The sequence below is a fragment of the Eretmochelys imbricata genome, chromosome 8 (assembly GCF_965152235.1).
Source record: "Eretmochelys imbricata isolate rEreImb1 chromosome 8, rEreImb1.hap1, whole genome shotgun sequence".
NCBI lineage: Eukaryota > Metazoa > Chordata > Testudines > Cheloniidae > Eretmochelys > Eretmochelys imbricata.
In genome coordinates, this window is record NC_135579.1 from 77,167,141 (window position 1) to 77,176,925 (window position 9,785).

Genomic DNA, 9,785 nt, shown 5'->3' on the forward strand with positions numbered 1-9,785 from the left:
GCATGAGGCAAAAGTTGGAAACAATATATATATATTTTATTTTGTTTCCTATTGTGGAAACTAAAGGTTATAAAGCTGTGCTCTAAAGAGTTCACAGTTAGATGTATTTAGGGACAAAAGCTATTTAGATTGGGCTACAGTTTAATGTAGTTCTTTGGTTTTCTTCTGTACTATGAAATAAGTAAAAAAATGGTATTAACTACTCAGGATCTTAAATCTCACAGATGTTGTGATCTAAAAAAAAAAAGCTCATTCAAAGAAACCTCATACAGTAAAAATGAGAATGGAAGATAATGTAGCTGCTTCCCCTCCCCCCCACCCCCCCCATGTAAAACTCTTCTTTTAAATTACTTTTCTCATAATAACTAAAAGTGGGATTTTTAGGAATAATTTGAATGAAGGGAAGGTGCTTATTTGGTTTGTGTAGTGAATTCCACACCAAATGGGGTCATTGGGAGTGCATAAGTGGATATTGAGGCTGTCATTGATGATGCAGAGGAGGGGATTATGGCATGGAATGAAATGTAGAACTGTTAGCACTAAAGCTGCTAAATAAGGGGTATTTGGGTTATGTGATTTTTGTCTGTTCTTAAACTATTTGGTTACTTTTATTCATAAAACCAATTCATAACTTTTCTACAAGTTATTTCTATGATAGAACTGTTGCCCCATTATTGATCATTGCATGCTTGATGAGATTGTCTGTTCAGTGCTTGCATTTTATACATATTAAGACCAGCTTTCTGTTTAAAGCTTGACTCTTAGGTGCTCTAAAATCTATACAATTGATTGGATTGCCTTGAAATTTGGTGCCCCTCATGAGAGTGCAGGGTTCTGTTAACAGTCCAAATTTGGGGACATTTAATCAAGGGGTTCCCAAGTTATGGTACCCAGAAAAAACAGCTTTTCTTAAAGTTGACATTCTGGCAATGTATTTTTGTTCACAGACAGAAATCAAACCAGGGTCTCATACACTCAAGGGTTACTCCAATAGAATGCATGGCACCCACCGAGCCATTGTGGGAAATCAAATTAAAACATTATTTCAGAAAGAGTTGGCTTTTCTAGTTAACTTCTTGAGAAGGCTCACACACTTAATGGATTATACTGAGCATGTATTTAGAGAGGCGCTAACTATCTGGAAAACTATCTCAAATCACAGGACTTGGCTGGTTCTGAGGGCATCAATGATTATCAAATCCAAGCAAGGTCTCAGGTACTGAGAGTTTGAATCTAATCCAGGCAAAAATCCGAAGGTTGTTAAAAAAAAAAAAAAAAAGAAAAAAAAAAGGCAGGTATATTGCTTCAGTCTATCAAAGGAGAGTTTTATTTTGAGGGAAACAAAATGTGAGTACCACAGAATATTGAGACAGTGCTGAAACTTTTTGATAAGAAACACATGCACATACTCACTGGGAGGGGAGGGATGATTAGCTGGCACAAAAGTTGATGGTAATAGGTGAAGAGAGGTTTGGTTCTGCAGCAAGGAATAGGGATAAAAGGGTGTCAGGGGAGAGAAGAAGGTCTGGGGGCTCAGGTAAGGAGAATACAGAGGAGGTGTTGGAGTATATGAGGGGTAGCAAAGGAAGTTGAGGAATTAAGGGGGGGGAATCAGCCCTGAATTCTCCCCTTCCATGTGTGCTGGGATCTTGGGGAGCCCTTCTCCCCTGGAGGGATCTGAGCCCCTCTCACTTTCAGCTATATGTTCTGGGGGACCCTGCTCCTCTTGGGTGTCTGAGCCCCTCTCCCTGCCCCTCCATGTGAGCTGGGATCTGGAATGGAGTGACTGAAGGTAACAAATTTAAACATCTGAAATCCCCTCCCAAAAAGTTAAGATACACATCACCCCTGTGTGGGGGTAATGGAGGCTGGCCAAGAGTGTGTGTGGGAGGGGCAGGCTGGGTGGACCTGGGGCCTGGCTGGGGAAGTCTAGCTGAAGCAGAAACATGAGTCACAGCTAGATCTGGGTAATGGGAGTGAGGGGCCCCACTCAACATGCAGCTCGGGCTATATAACCAAGGTAGTGTGTGCCCCTCTAGTAAGCTGCTGCCTGTGATATGCATACACAGAGCACAGGATGGGAGACAGCAAGGAGCAAGTTCTTATACGTTAATTCTACATTGCCAACCAATGGCTTAACACAAGGAGAAGGGGAAAGAAGCACTACAGAATCACATAGCAACCATGTGGTCTATGGGAAAGGCCACCGACCTATTGGGTGACCTTGGGCAAGTCACTTCACCTCTCTGATCCTCAGTTTCTCCATCTGGAAAATGGGGATAATGATGTAAAGTTCTTTGAAATCTACTGATGAAAAACACTACATAAAATCCACGTCTTTTGATTATTGCCTAGCCACAGTAGCATATCAACTGCAAATCTGGTAAGAACAATTACTTAACTAACCTCCACAGCATGCCCTTGTAGCCAGAGGTGTCCATGCAGTGCTCTGCCTCTGTTTTCCCCTTCTTCTGGGCTTCTTAAACTCCACACAGTCCAAAGGAAATTAAACATTCCCCTCCTAGGGTCCAAATTTATTCAGTCCTCTGGGCCACTGGCCCTCCAGGCCCCAAACCCAATTCAGTGTCTCTTGCCTGGTAATCCAAAATAACATTTTTTTCAAAATAGAACACAAACTCACTGTCCTTATCCAAGTTCCAGTTAGTCACAGCCTCTCCTCCACAAGGATCTTTCTTTCTGCCTCCCAGCTCCTCAAGTTTGTTCTTCTCCACAGGCCTTCCCTGCTGAACTTTCTGATTTCCTACAACCTCTGCAGGTATTGCCACAGTTTCCTCTAAGGTGGGGCTCATTCTGTAATCAATGTTGGCTAGCACCAGCCCTCCAGCCAGGAAGGGGCAAACCATAGTTTTACAGACCATTAACTCCTAACAAGTGTTTCTTTTTCTGTTTAAAAAACTAGGAAATAGCAAAAAAATTGTTAATACAAAGCTAAGGTTGCCTGTCGATAGCTCATGCCCTTCCAGAACATAGAGTTCTGCAGAACTCAAACTTCTGAAGACCAGGAAATACGGAGATAAATGCCCACACAAGCTTAACTCTATTCTCGTTGAACACACATATACCCTGCCTTTTCACTTGCTACTTGCAATTGCTCTACTCTCAAACTCTGAGCCTATGCCCAGACAGACTACCATAGTTGTAAAATGTAGAACCACTTCATCCTCTTTTAAAACCCCTTCATATTTGCACATAGGATACCATCTAAAAAACTTATACTTTCCTTTACCCATCATTAAATCCACAGACTGCTCTCATATCCCACCTTGCTACTGACAGTACCAATAGCAAGGCACCAGTGGCCGGCTGTTGACACAACCTGTATTAAACTGTTGCAGACTGTGAACTTCAAGGTATGTATGCACTTTTCCTTAGCTGTTGCTCTGCTATAATTTAATAAACTAAGACGGCAGTGCCGCAAATGGATGTACTAGCCCTTGTGCAGAGTTTCAGGGAAGTCAATGGGATTCCATGCAGGCACCGGGATTTGTGCTAGTTCATCTATTGCAGGATCAGGTTCCTAGTGTGGCCTGACTCAAGTCATTCTCATTCAGCTGCTGTACCAGTCAAAAGGTGCTTCAGCTGTCAAGTCTTGGAATGCAACACACACTCATAAATGTTACAATCCAGTCCTCCTGGGTGACAAAAATAGCACTGTTCTCTCTTGAATTGAATGCATGATGTTTGAGTTCTGATTGTATTACTCAGACTTATGATGATATAAGGGGGGTCACGTCTTTTTCCTGTAGATATATTCAGTATGTGTGGCATGTAAATAGTGCTCTATTTTTCATTTAAAGACTATATAAAGTATCAGAATCTGGCTAAAATGATATTTTACTCCCTAAAGATTGTTAAATAGTCTGAAGAATAATTTGATGAAAAATTATGATGCGCCCAATTCTGCAACACTCTGTATGGGTGGAATCCCAACAGGTTTCAGCGGGGCTCTGTCTGGACATGGGCCTGCCTGTGTGGAGCCAGTTGCAAGATCAGGGCCTGTTTCTGTAAAGAATTATAACTTGGATTTTTTGAATTTAAGATGACAATTAACCTAAATTAACTGTTTTTAATACTGATATATCTAAATACTAACTAAGTGTAGGAGGTCTTTAAATTAAGGCTATGGTCCTGCAATTGGATCCATTCAGGTGGATCCTTGCCACCATCCTGAGCCCCATTGACTTGTACTCAATTTGATTATAGGATCAGGTCTTAATGTATTAGGCCTCAATCCTGCAATGAGTTCTGCACAGATGGACCTTGTGCTTATGCGCCTGGCTCATTATAGCCTAAGGCCTAAGTTTTCTGAGAGTCTTATTACCAGATACATAGATTCATCCAAATAATACAACTTTACTCTTACAAAGTTTTTCCTGGTCTCAATTGCTTCATTGTTTTTCCAATCACAAGGATAGCTTCCCCAAATCCTCCTCTATTAAAACAAATTGTGTCTGATTCAAAGACTGTACTTCAGCTGTCTTTCATCATCCAAATGAGATGAGCTCCCAGAAAGATGTATTCAAGAAATTAAGATTCAAGCGGTGGTATCCTGTATGAAGAGATCTACATTTCTGAAGCAGTTTTGACAGCTGTGATTTTGAGTTGCCACCAGTATGGATGCTTAATCTGTTAATTTGAAATTGGGGCTCTGACGCTATTGAAGAGTTTTCACATGCTTCCTTTTGCTGTAGTGTGGGACGCTTTTTAGATTTTAGAAACATAAAATCATACAAAAGACTTTACAACTATCAGAAATAAACAGTTTGAGCTATATTGTGGCTTTCAAGCTATGGCTTGCATTGGAGGAAGGGGAAATGGGTTGCACAGCTGTGGAAGTCATTCTGGCTGATTCAGAGGAGCAAGGAGTACGTAGCAGAGCAGGAATTCTACCGCTGTTCGAGAGGGGGAAGCATAGGTATTCCCAGTGACGTTGACCAGCGTGGAAGAGGAATGTGTCCTTACCATCTTTGAGACATCTATCGCTGCCAGCAGTGCTAGATTCATGCCGCCTTCGTCCTTATTGCAACTGTAGCTTAACTCCCAGCACAATGGGCAGAGGAGAGGCTTGTTGTATCCCTCTCCCTCTTGCTGTACACGGAGAGATACATTTTGAGCTCTTATATTGATTTTGATAATGTATTATCTTTGTTTGGCCTCATCTATGTCTAAGCTACTGTCTTCAGTGTCTACAGCAGAAATGGAGACTAAAGTCCTTTATTTAAAAACTGCACAGACACCCAGAAGTGCAGTGCAAATTTCTCCACATTGTTCAGCTAGTGTGTCTCATTGTGACAAGTCTGCAGTGTAACTATGTCACTCAGGCGGTGGTAAAAATCCATACTCCTGAGCGATGCACTTCTGCTGACCTAACCCCCGCTGTTAGACAGCACTGTGTTCACAGGAGAACTTCTCCCTTTGACATAGCTACCGCCGCACACAGAGGTGGATTAACTACATCCATAGGAGAAGCTCTCCTGACAACATAGAGGCATCTTCACTTAAGCACTGCAGCTGCACCAATGCAGCATTTTAAGTGTAGACCTGCTCAAAGGGTCCATACTCCTATGATCTTTGGTGAGTCCGCTTATATAACCAACAGTTCTGCAATTGTGCCCAATGGCACTAGGAACTAACAATAAACACACTTATTTTATGTAGACCACCGCACAGTGTTAGATGACTTGTCATGACCAGCTTTTTTCCTCCCTCTCTTTCTGTGTCTTTGGGTGTCATCTCAGAACTAGTAACCTTCATCTGAACTTTAATGCAAGGTTTTGAACTCATAGGTAGTTGCTTAGTGTTCTAAGATGAATGATCAATGAAAGTGGCAGCTCCATCGTCAACAGATAGAGCATTTAAAAAAAAAAAAAGATAAATCACCACGAAGCTTTACAGCGAGCTCAACCCTGCAATCTCTCCACCGTGTCCTCATATGTGCTGATCTCCTTCTACCCTACTAACGCCACAGCTCTGCTCCTCTAGCAGCCAACTTACACCAGCTAGGATCTCGCCCATTATGTAAAAAGAAAAGATGATATTACAGAGTTCCCAGGACAAACTACCAGCTGCAAAAGAGAAAGACAAGATCAAGAACTAATAGTATCAAACTCAGACGATGTTCTATTTCTCATGCCTGGTATTGTAAGACTGCACAGGGACCTGGCCATCCCCCAGTGTAAATTAGAGAGGTCTCGGGGTGCTCTGATTAATGATCTATTTCCTGTGACCTCTGGAAGCAGAGAATACTTGTAGTGGCGTATAATCCAGCCATTTTCCCAACATACCCCTGTTTTGTCCCCTGTGGAGGGGGTTGGGAGCAGGGCTCATGTAGAACCCTTACACTAGCTCTGCACCAGCTGAGAAGGTCCCCTTTACAAGGAATATTCTCAGAGGTCCATTTCTGCCTCCTCTTATCATAACTGAGAATGAGGCCCATAACGCCTGATCTTGCGAAACATTCTCATTGACTTCACTGGGAGCAGGATTGGACTCAAAATTATTCACAACAAAAAATGAATAACTGTTTATATTTAATCCTCCTTGGAAATTCATGGTCCTGATATATATGAAGAAAACAGGATTTAATTATTGTGGCAAATTGCCAGCACTACTTTGATGGGTCTTGCGCTCTCTCTTATTGGGGAGGGTTCAGGGCATCATTTCTCGCCCTGAACTGGGGATATTCACTGCCCAACTAGTGTCCTAGAGGAGGGGAGTGAAGAGGGGGACCCGGGCCTGCCCTCTACTCCGGGTCCCAGCCCAGGGGCCCTAGGGATAGTGGTAAACTGCTTGAACTAGCGGGTCCTTCCCCTGGGCTACTTCCCTCTCCTGCCCTTCAGCTTGTGGGGCTTCCTGCCATCTCTCTGTGCAAACCAGGTGTCCCTTTACCTAGGGTCTTGGTCTTCTTAGCCCACCGCAGCACTTCTCCAAACTCTCCTCTGCTTCCCTCCAAACTGCTCTCTGCTCCAACACCAATCCACTCTGCTTCAACTCCTTCCCTTGTCTGATTGAAGCAGGGGGGGGTTATCAGGTGACTGGCTTCAGGTGCTTTAATTAAGCAATAGCAAACTTTCTTCCCTTCTACTACTCTCCTGCTGCCCCCTAGCCTGGGCTTTCCTTGCTTTTTGCCCCTGCTTTCAGCTTCCCTCCCAACTGGGCCAGATGCTCTCCCTCCTTCTCCCCGCTTTTTTTGTTTTGTCTTTCTGCTGTTGCTTGAGTGCTGGTCGGATGCCAGCTGGCTGTCAGGCCCGCCCGCCCGCCCTCAGACGCTGCTGCCACTCCAGCTGAGACCCCCTGAGAGAGGGGGGGCCTGCTGGCCCGCTCCCCGGAGGGGGCGTGTGGAGGGACCCAGCCCCCAGACCCAGCCGCTTGCTGTTTGTTTGTGTATCCGTATCCGGCTGAGAGAAGCTCTTATTATCTGTTCCGGCATCCCTGGAATACTACAGCTGCAAAGAAAGCCCGGAAAAGAAAGGGCGCATAAGCCGTCCACCGGAGGAACACTGCCCGGGAAATCTACAAATCGCCGTGGAGGGGGCCTTAAGACTGAGTAACTTTCGAACTGTGCTCTTGTGTGGGGGGAGGCCTTGACTGTCTTGACTGTGTTTGTAGGGACACAGGGGGTGTGGCACGGAGCTGTCCCCCCCGATCCATCTGTGTCCTCCCAGCCCCCACACTACTGTCTTCACCACTGCCCCCCTGCCCCCACCGTCTTTGCTGGCTGTTTAACATCTGCCTCTGGACTCAGCTGCTCGCCCTGATTCCACCGTGGGGGCCAGAAGCACCAGCCAACCAAACAGAACTCTCTGTACAAGCGTACGGTGGTTAATGTGCCCCCCCCCCCGAATTGTCCACCCCACAGCTTGTCCCTCCTTACCTGACTCCAACTCCTGGTAACCACCTGCCACCGCCCCTGCTCGGGCATCGGCAATGGAGGGCACCAGGGTGACCTCCACCGCTGCCATGCCCATCACCTCCCCAGACTCTAGGGGAGCCCCCCCAGCTGGCGGGAAAGGCCAAGGCAAGAAGAAGGGGAAGGGCTCCGCTAAAACCACCAGGCCCTCCATGGCAGGGGCCACCCCCACTGCTGCAGCCCCGCCACCGACCACAGCGTCCTTCCCCGCTGCCTCCTCCACCAGCTCTGTTGGCGTCCCTCCCTCAGCCCCCAGGTCCCTCCCTCAGCCCCCCCCCGCCTGCCGCCTCATCTCTCCCACCCACCGCCTCCGCCACCATCAATAGCAGCTGGGGCCCCTTTCCCACCATGACAAGGAAGCACGGTGTCCGATGCCTCCTGGTGCCTGCCTCGCCCCACGTGGAGACCTACGTGCGGGCGTTGGCGAGGGTCGTGGGGCCCTCGGCCATTGTGGCGGCCTCCAAAATGTACGGGAAGGTCGTCTTCTTCTTAGCATCGGAAGCTGCCGCCCAGGAAGCGGTGGAGAGGGGCCTGGCGTGGGGGGGGTGTTTGTCCCCCTAGAGCCGCTAGAGGACCTGGGCGTCCGCCTGGTCCTGACCTCTGTCCCTCCTTTTCTCCCCAATGCTGCCCTGTTACCCACCCTTTCCACCCTGGGGAAGCCTGTTTCTGTTATCAGCCCTCTCCCGTTGGGCTACAAGGACCCCACCCTCCGTCACATCTTCTCCTTCCGCCAGCAAGTGCAGCTTCTACTGCCGTCGGCAGCGTGTGACGGAGAGGCACTCGAGGGGTCCTTCCTAGTCCCCCACCAGGGGGCCCGTTACCGGGTGTACTTCTCCACGGGAGAAGCCTGATGCTACCTCTGCCGGGCGTCGGGGCATGTCCGGAGGGACTGCCCCTTAGCCCGGCAAGGAGGGGCACCTGGGATCCCTGAGATCTGGCAGGACATCGGCCCCGTCATTGCCGACGCCCCTGGCCACCCGGTAACCGAACCCATCCCCCCTCCTCTTCAGACCACCACTACTCCGGCTCAGGCCCAAGGAGAACCTCCCCTACAACGCCCAGACGAGCGGGAGAGCCCTGCCCTCGCTGCTGACAATCTGGCGGGGCCTATGGAAGAGGGTGTGGCAGAGAACCACCAGGCATTGAAGAGAGCCTGCCCCAGGGAGAATCCTCCCTCCCTTATGCTGCTCCACCGTTCCCCCCCAAGTTTCTGAGACATCACCTTTACCCCCTGACACGACCCCTGCTAACCAGCCCCCAGATGATGCCATGGAGGACTGGGCCCTTGTCCAGGGGAAGCGAGGCAAGCGGAAGGCTCGAGCTCCGCCTCATCTGCCTGAAGCGGAGGCCCCCCGGAAGACCAGGAAGGGGGGCACCGATGCCGAGCCTTCTGCTTTGCCCATGAGTGCGTCCCATCCACCGGTGTCAGCTGGGAAAGACGTGGCAGCACCGGAAGGTAGTGTTCCCCCTCCACGGGAGACCCTCCCCTCCGAGACCCTTGAGGAAGCCCCTTCTGTCCTGACACTACCCAAAGCCCCCGCGAACCCCGAGGCAACTGTTGTGGCGGATGCCAGCGGGGAGAACCCCGGGGCGGCGGAAAGTGTCCTCTCCTCCATGTTCGAGGAGATCGAGGCCCTAGATCTGATCCTGGTCGCCCAGGGGGAGGACGACCTTTTGCCGGTAAACCTCGATCTGGGCGACCTTACTCCACCCCTCTTTTCCCCATGCTCCCTCCCCCAACTGCTGCTTCTGCTCCCACCTCCGAGAAGCCTCTGGACTCCTCCATCGACCCAGCCGCTGATGGCACCCCGCTGATGACCACCGAGCCTGCTCAGGTGACAGCCAGCGCCACGCA